Raw genomic sequence first — 15,921 nt, forward strand, 5'->3', positions numbered from 1 at the left:
TAGAATGCTGCAGAAGTGAATACCATACTGCCATGAGTAACAAAATGAGGTCTAGGAAACAGTGTATCAAGTCAGGCCTTAACTGCAGATATTAATAATATGATGGTTAGTACACTGTGAAGTAATTCTGTCACCACAGAAATTGAATGTGGGTCCCCTGAAGTGACTTCTTTGTTTCTCTTTTAAGAAGGTCAAAAAGATGTGAGAGAAAACAGAACATTAAGCAAACATGGTGGTACCAAGCTTAATTAGGAATAGAAGATTATTTCTAAAATCTGTGTCTGTTCATTTTCTTCATTTCATTTGTTTGTGTTTCACCCTCATCTGTGATTCATTTGCCTTTCGTCATCTTCCACAATGGCTTCTGCAAGAATATCAGCCTTGAAATGTACAACATGGCTTGTACCCACTTCAAACATTGTTTAAAACCTCATTTATTATTTCATACTGTGGTTTCACTTAAAAGCCAGTGTTGTTGAGACTGCAGAACAAATACCTTTAATTCTCAGGGTGAAGAGGGAAAGAGAGAGCTAAAACTGTGAGATGTTTCACAATGGATATGTGAGAAGTTTTATAGGCAGTTGAAGTCTCTGGAGGCTGGAAAACTGGAAACTGCCCAAACCTGGGCTCAGTACTGTATAGAAATGTGATAAAGACCAGGACCAGTATTTTTTTTCCAACAAGGGGTTAGACACTTTAAGGACCACATTCCCAGGATTATAAGGATTTGCTTGAATATCCCAGGGAACATTGATCTGCAGTAGAATTAGTAAAACGAAGAGATGAGAGTCTATGTGAGCCACCTATCACATGAGACTATATTTAGAACTTGAAATTAATACTGAGAATAATCAAATTAAATTGTTATAACACGTGAAACTTACATTAAGCAGGAATTATGTTTTTGCAATTAGCTTAAATTTTCAAATACAAAAGTCCAGGTGTTTGGAGGAGTCACTTGGGTTTAACATCATTCCTTTGAAGAAAAACAAAAACAAGACCATGTGCTGAAATATCACAGGCCAGGAGCTCAATTATATTCATTCAACTCACCTTTCTTCCTCCTCCCCTGAATAGAGAAGTAGTCACCCTACAATCAAAGCTTCTTGGATCTACACCCAAGAGGACATCCCACTGCTTCTCCATTGGGTGTGTGCTGTTGTGATACACCCCCCACCCCACGCGGTGCAGAAACATTTAATGAGGAACAGAAGGAAAGCAGATACCTAACAGAGAAAAGAAGATGGGACGGAAAATTTCCGTGGGCAGTGAATATTTTTTCCCTTTTTCTAAGAAAGCTGTAAGTCACACCTTATAAAGAGCTCAACTTTCAAACCACACGTGGTTTCAGGCCATTATTTACTCAGGAGTTCATTGAAGCAGAATTTGCTCCCTCTGGAAGCTGCAGGGAGATAGGAGAGAAACAGGCATTGAACTACCATTTTCACTCCTGTTGCTGAAGAGCACTTGAATGGAAGAGCCAAAGGAGGCAGTGTTTTGAGCTTCCACCTTTTATCTACTGGCTCTTTTGAACAAACTTCTTTTACTTACATGTAGTCCTGCCATTTTCAAGTTTGAATTCTCATAGGCTGGACAACCAATTTCTTCCTTCTCTTCTGGGTAAAATAAAGAACAACAGTAAGGCAATAACTGATGATGCTAATTGAAGTCACTGATGATGAGTATTCTCATACAAGTGAAAAAAAACCAAAACCAATGGAATGCTGCTATGAAGTTACTGAGTAGTCTTTAGAAAGCTGGAAGGAACATAACGATGGCTTTTTATCTCCAGCTGGACACTCAGAGTGCAAGAAATGTAACTTTGGGATGCAATCTAAATTCTTTTCAAGCCCTCATTTAGTGAATTCAGGAATTCATTATTCTTGTCCCTGGTGTCACCTCCAAATTCAGGGTGGCTTGAATAGAGCCAAGGCACTGAGGGGACTCATCGGATTCCCCATGTTGTCTGACCACTCAGGGTCCACTGGGTTACCCACCGATGTGGGTTATCCCCAATCATAAACTCAATCCTCGTGAAGTCCTTTCAATTTCCTCTGCTTGCCCTTCAGTTCCTGTCCCTCTCTCTGCCACTTCCCCACCACCCTAGGGCACTCAACAGTTATCCTGTTGCTTCTACAGCCAATGAGACCTGGGGGTTTTGTGAGGTTGTCTAAGGCCTGGATGGTCAAGACAGAACCATTCCATTTCCTCTTCAGGATCCTCTCTATTGTCAAGACTTTACCAAGGAAATGTGGTACAAGTTCCCTCTGTCTTAGGTCTATGCAGGTTTTTGCCCATTTTCTAAGAGCAGGGTGCAGAGCTCTTTCTCAGGAACCTATCATTGTCTGCTTCTCATGCTTTCCTCCCTTTTTTTCCTTCTCACAGTCTGAGGAATCCCTTTTTTTGATGTCAAGAAGGCACAGAACGATGGGGTTAACTACCAGGGCAGATGGCCCCTCTTTGGAAATGGTGTTTATGTGTGATGAATCTGGACTCAGATGGGATCTCCCTTCATAAGACTTTCATGCTAATGTGCTGGAGGTGCAGTTAATGTTGGGGTTTAAGATATATTTAGGGGATTTGAATCTCTGGACTGACAATGTGATAGCCAGGTCCTGAGCCTCAACAGACTCCAGCACCTACAATCTGATCTATTGGACTTACCACACTCAGCTAAGATGGAGTTGAAGAAGGACAACCACCACACCATGGAGCCTAGAGTGATTACAACTGAAAATGGGAGGATTGCATCCAGCATCCATGTGGAATCTGAGCCTCCTCTTGACATAGAGGTGCAATGGACACAACCAATCCAATGTCCACATAGAAGAGGTGGCATTGGATTGGGAAAAGTGGACATGGTGGACGATGGGTATGGGGAAAGGCAGGAAGAGATGAGAGGTGGAGGCGTCTTTGGGACATGGAGCTGCCCTGGATGGTGCTTCAGAGGTAATCACCGGACATTGTAAATCCTCACAGGGCCCACTGGATGGAATGGAGGAGAGTATGGGCCATGATGTGGACCATTGACTATGAGGTGCAGAGGTACCCAAAGATGTACTTACCAAATCCAATGGATGTGTCATGATGATGGGAACGAGTGTTGTTGGGGGGGGGGGAGAGGGGGAGTGGGGGGTGGGGCTGAATGGGACCTCACATATATATTTTTAATGTAATATTATTACAAAGTCAATAAAAAAAAAAAGAAAAAAAAAAAAAAAGAAGGCACAGAAGATATGCTTTCAACATCATAGCTCCTCTACCAGCAAATTTTAACAGGGTGCTCTTGACATTTGGGGTCCACCCTTCAGTGTTATGCAAGACAGTCCACTTATGGTAGAATATTTAACATCCCTGTCCTTACCCACTATTTGGAGATAGCGTTTCCTAATTGTGACAAGCACTTCCTCTCACCCCACGTGATGTTAAAAGTGCATATAGGGAAGTGGATGTGGCTCAAGCGATTGGGCTCTCATCTCCCATATAGGGGGTCCCGGGTTCAGTTCCCAGGGTGTCCTGGTGAAGGCAAGTTGGTGCCAAGAGCTGGCCGACATCATGGTGACCTGGCCTGTGCCATGAGTTGATGCAACAAGATGACGCAACACAAGAGTTCCGTCCAACAGCCATGTGGGATCAAAACCCCTCTCAATTGATAGGTGGAGTGGGCATTGCTATCCCGCGTTCCTCAGGATGGAGGTGTGATATGGGGGCATTTCTGGGACTTGGAGTAGTCCTGAATGATATTGCAGGGACAGATGTAGGACATTATATATTCTGCAATAACCCACTGAATGTACTGGGAGAGAGTGTAAACTACAATGAAAACTATAATCCATGCAGTGCAGCAGTCCTCCAAAATGTATTCATCAAGTGCAATGAACGTACCACACTAATGAAAGAAGCTGTTGATGTGGGAAAAGTGGGGGGTGTGGGGAGTGGGGTATATGGGAACCTCCCAAAATATGGATTTTTTAAAGTAACATTTTGTGTGATTTATGTACCTTTAAAAAATAAATAAAAATATGTATATTTTTAAAAAGATGATGCAACAACAACAAAAAAGTGCATGTACAACATGTTTTCAGTGTCCCCAAAGGGATGTAAAGGGAAACTGTCCAGTAAGAACCCTTGGTTTATAACTGAATCTTGACTGAGGCCTTAAGGTCTAGTCTCTGAAAACTCAAAATCCTGGAAGAGGTCCTTTATTCTCTGTCTTGCTGTCACATCTTTTCCTTGATTCAACAAGCAAAGAATGTCCTAGTTTAATTGGTTGGAAGGGGAAGAAAGAGGAGGAGGGGCACAAAGAGAAATTAATTAGTATTTCAAAACATTAACTCACCACACAAGAATTTCTTTTCTTGTTTACTTTCTTCTCTTGAGCAACTAAAGGTGTTTGTAGCCTTTATTTTCTTGTCAAACTTAGATTTTCATTACAGTTTTAGACTTGCATATAACACATCCTTCAAAAAGTGTATGAACTGTATTAACTAAATAAATGCAATGGCTGATGCAACTCTGATCTCTTTCCTGGGAAGTATTACAAATACACTAACTGACCTTGACCCTGCCAAGTCACCTGACATCTCACAACCTCAGGTAACTAGAATAGAAAGAAAGGGGTTCAATGAATTGATCATTAAAGTGTCTTCCCTTAGAAACAATGTGATTTTAGACAGTGACCAGTTAATCATAGGAATTCACATATCACAATTTGGAAGGTCAAAATTTCTGAACGTATAAAGAGTTCTTGACTCTTTATCTGCTTCATTTAAATTTTTCATATCTTTTACAGATTTTATTTTCATAAATTGTTGATGGTCAAGTGATCTGCTTCCCCAAATGGTTTAGGGCTTTGATGTCAGACCTGGGTTTTTACTTTGACTTGACAAGTTTCTAAGCAAGGTTTTTTTTTTTTCAAATGAAGTTTTTAATCTCTCTGAATCTGCTGCCTCGTCCACACATCTCTGCATTTCCATATTGGTTCAATTCCTGAAAAGTAGTGGCTAAATGAATAATGTTTAAGTTAAAATAATTTTCTCATAGGAAAAAAAACACAAAGCAAAAGATACAGGCTAATTGTCTGAGAAAAGTGTCATTATACCCTCCCTCTTTGTTTATTACATGAATGTGAACAGTTAAATAGTGCAAGAGAATATATGCAATAGTTGGATTTAAGAAATAACATGTTTAAATGTCACTAACCATGCCCCATGGAATGAGTCAGCTCCATTAATCTAAAACAAAATTATAGGAGTACTTGCATAAAAGATTGGCCACAGTCTTGATCTTTTGGACCAGAATGTTCTTTAATTTGGAGAAGACTTGTGCTGTGTCCCTCTGGTTGTTCACGGAGAGAGTAGCTGAGGGTATGTCCAGGCTAGCATCTTTTTAAGTTGAGCCTTCATCTGGACTCCTTTGGTTAATTGCTCACTGCTTCTTTATCTGTGGGATTCTTAGATGTTAAATGGCATTTCTAGTCATCGTTTCATCTACATTTAAAAATTAAATAGTCTGTAAGGAAATACATGAATTCACAGAACACATTTGGAATCGGAGAATAACCTCCAGTGACAAAAGACAGGTGGCAACTGTCTGTGAAAGGCTGAGAGAATTCCTGTTCCTAGTTCCCTCCTGAATGACTAGTGAGAAAATCAAAACGTCTTAGCAAATGTTACGAACTGGGCTAATCTGAAATTACCGCTTGTATATTTTTACAGGGTGCACATTTCTTTGCGGTTTTCTTCTCCCCCGGAGCTCACTTACCTGGGGAGTGGGATCTAACACTTACCTCAAAGGTTGTTTTGAGGATTAATTGGGGGAGTGCGTGTAACCTGCTCAGCCTGGTGCCTAGAACCTCATAATCGTTTGATAAAATCCCTAAATTGTTATGGGAAAGATAATGAAGCCAATGATTGTAGCATTTACTAATTTTTAAAAAGTTGTTTCAAATTGGTAAGTACCCAAAGTCAAGTTTTTATTGACACGTTTATTTTCCTAACCACAAATCTCACCTAAACCCTTATCTGCTATGCCTCCTGCCACTAGCATCATCGGTTCCAACAGGATGTGTTCAAACGCCTTAGCACAGCACTGAGAGCCCTCAGGATTTGCCTGCTGCAGCCTCGCTGCCTTCCCCACCACCTCCTGCTTTCTGCCCCAGACAAATCTAAATATTTAGATTTCACTGCACTGCACTACTGATCCTTGCCTCTTTGCCCCTTTGCGCAACACTCTTTTCTTTCTGAATTATCTCTTTCCCTCTCTCCCTCTGCCCAGTAAACACCCAGCTCATTTTTCTTGATCAACCCCAGGATCTATCGAGGGCCTTCCTCTCCTTAACCCCCATCAGGAAGATCAGTCTCTCTCCCTCCTGGGAACCCCTGACCACATCTTAGAGAAACTTCCATCGCAGCGCCTATGACGAGGTTTTGTCCCAATTTGGACTTTTTTTTTTTTTTAAGAAAAAAGGCGAAGGAGTTATTAATTAGCACATTGAGACAACAGGTGAAAAGGGGCCTGCCCTAGGCAAATGGAATGTGTGGTCATCCTAGCACTAACACCAAATTCATGTTTTGGCTGAGACCTTACCAGACAAGGAGCTCTTAGTTGGCAGAACCAGGTTTTTCTCCTTGGTATCTGAATGCCTAGTGCTTGGCCCGTACCAGATACCCATTTGAAGTTGGGGAATGCATGCACGGAAAGATCTAATTATGTCAAGTTCAGGCATGTTTCTATTTTTGAAACATTACAAAGCTTTGTATAAAAATGTAAGGTTAATATACTGGAGATACCACTGGGCAAAGGAAATCATTTACCATAAAGGTAAAATATATGTAAACCTTGAATATTATTATTTTACCCCATAGTTCTAAATAAATAAATAGACTGGTAACTATTGAATTTTCTTTTTCTTTGTTTCCCTTTCCCAAAGAATGATCCTTCCATGGGATATTCACTGAATAGCAGCTGAAAAGTTTGTGCCCCAATTAAAGAGGCAGCAAGGTAAGAGAAGGAAGCAGCAGGTGGTGAGAGGGCAGTGTGATTCTAGGCCCCAAAGCTCCCTCCCCATCTCCCAGCCTTCAGGATTTAGATCCTGCTCAAGGACTGGGTCTGCACCATTTTTACTATATTGAGCAAGTAGTTTGATGACTGGTTTACCTAATTTTTAAAAAAATCTGATATAGCCATTTACATTTTTATATTCTTACTGAATATTTGTGTATAAAATTGCGTGTGCTTATGGGTTTTGGAAGAAACTTAAGACTGTTCCAAGTTACATACAATGAGCCACCTCAGAGACAGGGTGATTTTTAGCTAGAATCAGGTCAGGTCTGAGACACTTTGGTGGCTTGGTCTCCATGAGAAAGACTCTAGAACGCATTTTTACCCTCCAGTCCAACAATGCATTATTTTATCTGAATTGTACCCAATAGTTATTAAGCTTCAAAACGTATTCATCAAATGCAATGAATGTGCCACAATGATGAAAGAATTTAGTGATGCGCGAGGAATAGGGGTGGGGGTGGGGAGTGGGGGTATATGGGATCCTCACATATTTTTTAATGTAACATTTTGTATGATCTGTGTATCTTTTTTAAAAAAATTAAATCTATTAAAAAAGAATAAAGGGACACTTGAAAAAAGAGTGGGTGGGGAGAAAAAATTTAAAAATAAGTCTTTAACAAAATCTACTGTATACTTTCCATTATACTGAATGTTTTCAAGTCTTCAAAAGACTAGAGTTCTGTTCTTATAAATCAATCAGATGGTTTCTTTTTTCTAATTGATTAATACTATACTGCATTTCTAATCCCAGTATCTAGGAGTAATGGACTTTAAAAACTCTGTGCACTGTCAGTATTATTTCATCATATGAATAGAGATGCCAGGTTTCTTTTAATTTTCAAATATGCACAACATTTTCAGCTTTCATTTCCTCACAAATACTTAATCTTAAAAGGTTAAAAAACTAGCAGGTTTTCCCTCCTACATTTTAATCCTTGCTCTTTGATTTTGGGGGAAAACTGTATTTAAAGTCTGTTGCCCATAGAGGATTGATTTTTTTAATGTGAGGCCACTGAGAGTTGATGAGCTTCATTAATTTTAGTAACCTATTGGTGCTAACCAATGGGCATATCTAAATTTTATAAACTATTAAATCAAACATATTCCATTGGATTAGTTATGATTGTAATTCTAAAAGTTAATAATCAAGGTTCAGACCCATGGGAGTTATGGTCATGGCCGATGGGGTTAACTACCAGGGCAGATGGCCCCTCTTTGGAAATGGTGTTTATGTGTGATGAATCTGGACTCAGATGGGATCTCCCTTCATAAGACTTTCATGCTAATGTGCTGGAGGTGCAGTTAATGTTGGGGTTTAAGATATATTTAGGGGATTTGAATCTCTGGACTGACAATGTGATAGCCAGATCCTGAGCCTCAACAGACTCCAGCACCTACAATCTGATTTATTGGACTTACCACACTCAGCTAAGATGGAGTTGAAGAAGGACAACCACCACACCATGGAGCCTAGAGTGATTACAACTGAAAATGGGAGGATTGCATCCAGCATCCAGGTGGAATCTGACCCTCCTCTTGACATAGAGGTGCAATGGACACAACCAATCCAATGTCCACATAGAAGAGGTGGCATTGGATTGGGAAAAGTGGACATAATGGACAAAGGGTATGGGGAAAGGCAGGAAGAGATGAGAGGTGGAGGCGTCTTTGGGACATGGAGCTGCCCTGGATGGTGCTTCAGAGGTAATCACCGGACATTGTAAATCCTCACAGGGCCCACTTGATGGAATAGAGGAGAGTATGGGCCATGATGTGAACCAATGTATATGAGGTGCAGAGGTGCCCAAAGATGTACTTACCAAATCCAATGGATGTGTCATGATGATGGGAACGAGTGTTGTTGGGGGGGGGGGAGAGGGGGGGGTGGGGGGGTGGGGTTGAATGGGACCTCACATATATATTTTTAATGTAATATTATTACAAAGTCAATAAAAAATAAAAAAATTAAAAAAAAAATAATCAAGGTTCACAGCATTGAACTGTATTAAAAAAAAAGGCATGTGAGACTTCTTTTTTTCCTTTTTTTTTTTTTAGAGAACCATTTATTATCAGCCTTACAACCTCTATACTGACTCATCTTAGTAAACAAATGCTCCTGTGAAGTACATTTAAAACAGAAAATGGTGAATGATTCACTTTGGGTCTTCCTTTTTAAATTTCCCTTGGTGAAAGGGCAATTTGCTTTCCCCCTGGTCTTTATGACCACTCGTTCCAGAACCTACCTGACGAATCAGTATGACTAAAGCACGGGTGAGGTGAGCGCAGTCATTTTGACTGTAAACCCCAATGGGGAAGGAGTACGCCTCACCCACCTGCCATCCTCCCATATGATTTGCATGGTGTATTGTATGTGGTAGATGCCCCAGATATGCTTCTGTACCAATTAAGTCTTGTTACCTTCTGTCCTTATAATAGCTTATGCCACCTAGTATACACATGTTGAGGTATTTATCAATGGCAACTAGGGAAGAGAAAAACAAACAAAGAGGGCGAAAAAATGAGGGGCAGGTGACTAACATGTCGCATACCTTGTAGCTCTCCCCACCAGCTCTGTCTGGGTTCTCTGCCGGGACTAGATCAGATGCTCTGCCTCCTGACAGAAGGGGAGACCCCTGGAAAGGTTATGATACACTTCCTGCATGCACACATACACATACACACTCAAAGCCTGGAAAGTGACAAGGCAGTATGTGCCTTTAGCAGTGGAACCAATGGCCCCAAATAGACTGTAAAGCCACAGGGAACGAGCCCCTCCTGACAGCTCCTGCCATAAACTCTCCGCACAAGACACTAGCTAGACAGCCCTCCTTCCCTTAGGGGTCTCTAAAGGGAGAACCCATGAGTGGGAAGATGGTTCCTTCTTCTTTCCTAAAGGTTGTTTGCTAGTGTCTTGTGCTGGGAGAACGTAGCTGATAAAAATTATTATTTATTCTTATTTCCAGTACATTTTTCCTCCAGTGAGAAGAAAGTGCTAGTCACATCCCAAAACACCTAACTCCAATAGGGGGTTTATAGAATTTGCTTTCCACCAAAGCAAAATTCTAAATACATGAAATCTGAGATCTTGCCAATTTAATAGATTCCTAATAACTTTTAATAGCACATATTATTTTAATACTTTACACAGTTGGAAAGTGGTTGTGGGATAAACTGGCAGAGTTTCCATTTTCTTTTGAAAAGACAAAATTCATAAAAATTAAAGTCTATTTTATATTATTTTAGACATTTTATTTTTATAACAAAACTCTGAGTTTGTTATATTGTCTTAATTCCAAAAGATTCAGTAGATTACAAAGAAATTTATAAAAGTATTTGCTGTACCATATCTTTCCTTGTATAACTTCTGAGTTTTTAAGTACTTATAATTTAAAGGACCTATTTTATTTTTCATGGTCTATCACCAGTATCCAAGATAGTATTCAATTTCTTAATTCTGACCTCCGCCTTGAGTAACTTCCAAACTAAATAAAATGAAAATTCCTCAGGCAGTCTGTATTTATTCACAGTGGCAAAATTAACTTTAAGTTACATGAATCGCTGCACTGGGAATACTTCTTTTTTTTTTTTTGTCTTTATTTTTTTAATGTTACATTCAAAAAATATGAGGTTCCCATATACCTCTCACCCCCCTCACCCACTCCTCCCCCCATAACAACAACCTCCTCCATCATCATGAGATGTTCATTGTATTTGGTGAATACATCTCTGAGTGCCACTGCACCTCATGGTCAATGGTCCACACCATAGCCCACACTCTCCCACAGTCCACCCAGTGAGCCATGGGAAGACATACAATGTCCAGTAACTGTCCCTGCAGCACCACCCAGGACAACTCCAACCCCTGAAAATGCCCCCACATCAATCTCTTCCTCCCACTCCCTGCCCCCAGCAGCTACCATGGCCACTTTCTCCACACCAATGCCACATTTTCTTTGATTACTAATCACAATAGTTCATGAAGAGAATATCAGTAAGTCCACTCTAATTCATACTCTATTCCTCCATCCTGTGGACCTTAGAATGGTTGTGTCCACTCCACATGTATATCAAGAGGGGACTTAGATTCCACATGGATGCTGGATGCAATTCTCCTGCTTTCAGTTGTAGGCACTCTTGGCTCCCTGGTGTGGTGGTTGACCTTCTTCACCTCCATGTTAGCTGAGTGGGGTAAGTCCAATAAACCAGAGTGTAGGGGTTGCAAGTCTGTGGAGGCTCAGGGCCTGGCTATCACATGGTCAGTCCAGAGATTCAGGTCCCCTGGGTATACATTAAACCCCAGCACCAACTACAGCTCCGGTAAAAGTAACAGGAGAGACTTGTGGACAAAGATCACATCTGAGTTCAGCTCCATCACACAGAAACACAAACTCCAAAGTAGGGCCAACTGACATGGCACTGAATTCCATCTGCCATGGCCTTAGAACCTGTGGGTTTCTGTAGCCCTCAGAAGAACCAATACCTGGGGTTGTATCTACTTTATCTGTCTCTGGGACTCTGCTGAAGTGTGCATAAGGGCAACCCCTCTGATAGTCTCCAGGCTCTTTTTGGAGACTCATAGCCATGTAAACTCATTCATCCTTTCCATTTCCCCCTTTTGTTCAGGTCAAAAAGCATTTTTAACTCCTAGTATTATATGTAGATTGAGATATTCTGCTGGTCGGAGTTGACCCTTTTATTCAAGGTCATTTTCTAGTTACAGCATCAGCTGGTACTTAGTAGTAATCCCTTGGCACCATGGAGGCTCATCCCCAGGAGTCATGTCCCACGTTGGGGGGAAGGCAACACATTTACATGCTGAGTTTGGCTTCAAGACTGGCCACATTTGAGCAACACGGAGGCTCTCAGGAGGTAACTCTTAGACACCCTGAAGCTCTAGGCCTTGTTCTTATTTCAGGTGCACAGGCTCACAAGCATAGTCATTAGTATCAAGGGCTCATTGTTGGGCCTTTCTTCTTTTTTGGTCTTTGCCGTTGCACTTGGGGAATTGTTGCTGCTCCTTTAGGGACTGTGATAGAGCTCCCCTGGCTAGGAACTCAGCACTCCCTCAGTTGTTGTTTTTAATTGTAACCACTATGAAAATATCCAGACATTTTTATGTACCCTGGATATATGCCCTGTAGAACTCCCTGCCAACCATGTGTCCCCTGTCAATAACATCCCACACCAGTATTCCTCCCCTGCCATTGCTGAACCTCTCTGTGATCCAAAACTTCTGCAAAAGTTAAGCCCAATATATTGCTAGGTTCCATTAATAGTAAAATGGAATATAGTGATGAGTTTAATTAAATATAGAATACATATTAATTTAGAAAAATTAAGGTAAAAATAAATTGGGTGGGGATACTTCTGATCCTCTACTACCTATGTCTCCCTGCAAAAGGTTTCTATTCCTTTCACTTTAAATGCAACAAGATTTATTGAGCACTGACTTTGAGCAAAACAGAGCACTAACCATTGCAAGTACAAAGATGGATAAGGCTCAGTTCCTGATGGGATGGTTCTTTTTGGGGTGGGTTCTTGAACTGTGATGTCACTGTCTCTAGAAGCACAAAGTTTGCTTTTAGCAGTGAGTTTCAGAATAAAGTTCACTTACTTATTAATGTGCTTGACTGTCCATTATGTGCTTCTTTTCTGATGCTGATCAGTAGCACACAGAGTAGAACAATGAAATACATCAAGGACATTCTAAGTTACATTTTCCTCCTTTTGGGTTGCTAGAAAATGTCAGTGGTAGAGGGACTAATAAAATACACAGGCAATCATCCATGTCTGGTTTGGGCCATCTCTGAGAATGGCATCCCTAACAGGCCAGAGGAGCATTTTTCTTCATTCTCCTTACGCATCATTGTTATCTCACACTCAGATATGTACTAGGCACATAAATAAACATTCAACAAAGGTTTTCATCAATGAATGGATAAAACAGGTGGACTTAACATCTATATGTCATTCTATAGATGTTATTAATTCTATAGATCTTAATAATACCATTTTTGCAAAGCGTAGTTCTCCAATTACTTGGGAGAAAATTTCTTTCTTCCTCCCTACTCTCTTGTAATTAAAAATTAGGGTTTTTCTTTTTTTTTAGATCATTTCAAAATACTGTCCTCTGCCAACTCCAAGACTGGTTAGTTTGACTGATTTGACATAACTGGAATATTAGAGATGTAGTATTTAAAAGTCACGTGAAATGGAGTTGGGAGCAGGGTTAGTCAGCTTAGAGATACTAAGCCTGAGAGGACCATTTCAACATTTAGGCAAATGTCCAAGCTAGCATCCTTTCTAAATTGTTGTGAAAGTTTCCCCCAAACAATCCAAGGCAAAAAATCTGGTCTAGAGAGACTAGCATTTTTTGGTTAATAATTTCAGTCTTTTCCACCTTCTCCATGCTTACATGAACCCAAAGGCCACAGTGAACAAGGTCAAGGATCAACTGCTTTGCCCCTGTCCTAGCTGGTCTTCTGGGTGAACTCACTGGCTTTCAATCTAATGCACTGAGTAGTCACTGAAGTTAAATTCTAGTAATTTTGTTTGCATAATATAAAGGATGTCTAGATGCTGATCCAATGCCAAAAAGCTCTAAATGATGTGATTTTCCAGTACAATCGGAAAATACTTTCCTCAATAGACTATTTTCTGAAACCCAAACAAGGAAATAAGGAAAGAATAGAGGAAATATAGATAATTAAGAACAATACATCAAATGTGTTGAGCCAAATAGAATTTGGTGTATTTTGCTTCAAATGAAGAAAACGAGCATAAATACCATTTCAGAATCACAAAATTTTACATGTTAAATCTGATTTACTCTCCAAATTGATATCCACTTTCACAATTCACTATATTTTTGTGACTTTGGTTATTAATTGCATTATGACATGGCTGAATGCTAAAATGGCATTACTAGGCATCCATTTATTTCAGACACATAATACTAGGCATAGAGACTGAGTTAAACATTAAGCCTCTTTCTTTAAGTTTATGTCAAACATGTATCAAGCCTGACATTTTTTCCATTCTCCCAAAATGAGTACTAAATCCAGCATTGCCTTCTGACTAGAATCTTGATCTCCCCTGTAATGCAACTCTTTGTTGGTTTCAGAACTGTATATAAGGTCCTAATCCTCATTCTCCCATTAGACTACATCTTCCCAACTGGAAGATCATGGAAAAATGTTGTGAAAAGTTATAAAAGGACTTGGAGGTTTTTATTCTTCTGTAGACTGAACAAGTGTTTGTTGGGAATTATTCACTTGGATTCCCTTCCTATGATGGAATGTAACATATTCCAGCTGACACTCTTCAAGGCAAGAAAATAAATATATCATGATTCATTTGACAAATGACTCCAAATCCAGCATTGGTGCTTGGGAATTTTCCCTTTAACCACAATGCTCAGAACAAGTTTATATGCCGAATAAAAAAGAAACTTATCCCATTTGCTCGTAAGTGTAAAAGCTCTGGAGTTACACAAAATTTTTTCTTTTTCCTCTCTTTTTATGCCCTCCTCCCTTTTTAAAAATTTTAAACTTTAGATTGGCTTTTTCATGCATAAATGTTCTTTAAATCAAGGGGATATGGGTTTAGTTTAAGCTAACTCCAGGTCTCTCCTATTACTGGTTGTTTTCCTCTCCCTTTAAAGGAGAGCTTAGATGAAAAGAAAATGCTGCGCTTTTCGCACCTGCAAAGACAGAAGACAGATGCATTTTTGTGCCCTTACCCCATGCACAAAAAGGTAAGGGGACATTGAATATGCTAACTATGCATGCACATATATTTTTAGCTTTTTGAAAAGTATATTTACCAAAAGATAGGAACTTTTATGGTAGTCTTTCTTTATAGTTATAATTTTTTATTTCTTTGATAGTTATTTTGATCCTTGAGAGGTCCCAATTAATAATGCTTCTAACTGAGTCCATCAACCAAACTTCCTGAAAACCGTGAGAGCTTTCTAGTCCTTTTATGTATAGCCATTACCTGTAACTTGTCTATTCATTAAAGTACACTTTACTTCTTGTGATTAGAAAGTACTGATATTTATAGTTAAAACATCTTCAGATATTTTCCGTAAAGTAACCTAAATATTTGAGATAAAAGTGATTTATTTATTTAGTTAGTTATCCAGGTAATTTTGGCTTTCTACTTTACTTGGTGTGTTTAGATGCAATCTAAGGGAAAGACTGGTTTTAGATTCTTAAAAAGCCTTTTGGAAGTCTCATTCATTCCCAAACATCCCTATCTCAACAACAATATGAGTTTACAAAGTGGTCAATTCACTTGACCACACGTGATTTAAAAAATTTTAAGGCTCGTCATACGTTTTGCTTGACTACTGCTTGGGTCAGTATTCGCCCCCCACCCCACCCCACCCCACCCGCAGCTCATCTGATTCCAATACGTTGCCTATTACTCCACCAGCTCTTTTCTTTTGCTGACTGCTTTGTTGATCTACTGGTTCGGAACCAGAGCACCATCCTTCCCACTATTTTATGAGAGACCCTGTCCACTCAGCTCCTTCCACCGAACTCCGGGAACTCTTAGTCTTCATTGTTCTTGATCTTTCATAGGGTCTAAGTGCCACGAAAGCTACTTTGGTATAGACTCACAAAAATCTTACAACTTAAGATCACAGAGGAAATTGAGGCCCAGGGAAGTTAAATAGCTTGTTTGGGCTTACTGAGTGGCAAGTCTCCAATGAGAATTCATGTCTCCAGTTCTCAGCCCAGGCTCCCTCCTTTCTCTATTTTATTTTCCTCATATCATCCATATTCCCTTGTAGTTGGTAGGTGGATATGGCCTGTGCCTAGAGGTTGAGCTCTCTCTGTCCTGGTCCCC

Source organism: Dasypus novemcinctus, chromosome 1 (genome assembly GCF_030445035.2).
Source record: "Dasypus novemcinctus isolate mDasNov1 chromosome 1, mDasNov1.1.hap2, whole genome shotgun sequence".
Taxonomy (NCBI): domain Eukaryota; kingdom Metazoa; phylum Chordata; class Mammalia; order Cingulata; family Dasypodidae; genus Dasypus; species Dasypus novemcinctus.